Raw genomic sequence first — 2367 nt, forward strand, 5'->3', positions numbered from 1 at the left:
CCTGCTGGCAACACTCTCTGATTCTTCTTTTTAATGTTTTCACAAAACCACATTCACACATGAACCCTGTGGTCCAGACTGTCCCAGTCAGCTTATTTTTTATTCATCATTACATGAGGCCTCAGAGAGGGCCGGGCAGGGAAGAGGGGCCTGATTTATCTAGGGAGGATCAGGAACGACTTTATAGAAAATTTTTTGGTACTATTGCCAATATATATATATGCAATCTGTTATGTCATTACTGGTATATGTAATCCATTACTGATACATGTCAGTAGGTACATCTCTATTGCAGTGTAAAAATCAAACTATATGACCTGCTTTCTCTATTTAACAAATTATGGATCTTTTTACCATGTTATTAAAATTATTTGAAGACATGACTTAAATAGTTACATAGTATTCCACAATATGAATGTACTGTAATGCATCTAACTATGTCCCTGTTTTAAGACATTGATATTATTCCCAACTTCTTTTCCCCCCACATTTTTAAATCGGTATGTTTTAATTGTACATAATGGTGGGATTTCTTGTTACATATTCATACATACACACAATATAACAGTATAATTTGGTGTTCCCAACTTCTTGATATAAATAGTGCTGTGATGGGCCTGCCCCCGCCCCCCAATTATTTACTCAGCTCAGATTGACAGAAGTGCAATGGCTGGGTTTAAGGTAGAGTTTTGTTTGGTGGTTGCAGTGTTAGGGATTGAACCCAGTACCTTGCGCATGCTAGGCAAGGGCTTTACCACTCAGCTACATCCTCAACCCCCCCCCCACCCCCGCTTTAGTGTGTGTGGTACTGTGAATTGAACCCAGGGGTGCTTTATCACTGAGTTACATCCCCAGCCCTTTTTATTTTATTTTTTTATTTTGAGATAGGCTGTCCCTGAGTTGCCCATACTGACCTCAAATTTGTGATCCTTTTGCCTCAGCCTCTTGAGTAGCTAGGATTACAGACGGGTTTGGTGTTGCACCTATCTTGTTTTCTTTTTTAATTGTTGTAACACACACACAATTGAAATACCAATATAAAATACAATTCAGTGGTACATTTGCAACCATCACCACAGTCCAGTTCCAGAACCTTCATCAAGGTATGAACTTTTTTTTGATAGTGCTGTAGTTCAAATCCAAGGCCTTGCATATACTAGACAAATGTTCTACCACTGAGCTACATCCTAGCCTCTCCCCGACCCTGCTTTTATATTTTGAGATAGGGTCTTACTAAGTTGCCCAGATTCGTCTTGAACTTGCAATCCTCCTGCCTCAACCTCCTGAATAGCTGGGATTATAGGTGTGCACCACTGCACCTGGCCAGGGTATGAGCGTTTTTGGGAGGAGGAGAGGAGATGCACCTTGGTGTGAACTCAGGGGCACTTAACTCCTGATCCACACCATCAGCCCTTTTTTTGTATTTTATTTAGGGACAGGGTCTCACTGAGTTGCTTAGTGCTTCACTGTTGCTGAGGCTGGTTTTGAACTCATGATTCTCCTGCCTCAGTCTCCCGAGCTGCTGTGGTTTGGTATGAGCTTTTTAAGACTTAGACTACATCTTCCCAAGTTACTTTTCGGAAAGGTTAAACTGATAGAGACAACCCTGTCAGCAGGGAGTGCAAATACTGAATCAGACATCCGTGTATGTTTGCCAGCATTATGGAATTCCAACTTTCAAAAACTTGGCCAATTGGCAGGAGAATAACCATTTACTATTTTTATTTCTTTGCTTATCAGAACTGGGGGACTGCCATCATTCCTCTGTGACTTTTCTGCTCATAGGGCTTGCTGCTATGGCTTGGATAAGTGTCCTCTGAAGGCCCAGCTGTTGAAGGCTCAGTCCCATCTGTGGTGCTTTGGGGAAGTGGTGGAACTTTGAGAAATGGGGCCTAGTGGGAAATTTCAGGTCATTTGGGGGCATGCCCTGAAGGGGTTTAAGAGACCCTGAATTTTTTGGTCCCCCCCCCCCCCCCCCGACCTCCGTCCCGCTTTCTTGGGAAGTGAGCAGCTTGCTCTATCATGAGCTCCCTGCTGTGATGTGCTATCTTACTATAGGCCCGAAAATAACAAGGACAACCGTGAATCAAAGAAGATTTCCTGCCTGTAAGTGAGCTCAGGTGTTACAGGTGACTAACAAACTGCCCATCTCCTCAGTAAAGGAATTTCCCTTTTAACTGATTCTTTTTCAAGGGGTGGGACTTGGAAGCAGAGCCTAGTAAACTCCAAACTCTAGTCCTAGGACATGCTAACTGTGACCTTGGGTAAGTCATCTGATGGATGGAGAAAGAATAACCCATCTGGCTGGAGCAACCCTAAGGGTAGTAGAAGTGCTTTCTAAACAGTGGAAGTAAGCCCTGGGGCTAG

Source organism: Marmota flaviventris, chromosome 4, assembly GCF_047511675.1.
Source record: "Marmota flaviventris isolate mMarFla1 chromosome 4, mMarFla1.hap1, whole genome shotgun sequence".
Taxonomy (NCBI): Eukaryota; Metazoa; Chordata; class Mammalia; order Rodentia; family Sciuridae; genus Marmota; species Marmota flaviventris.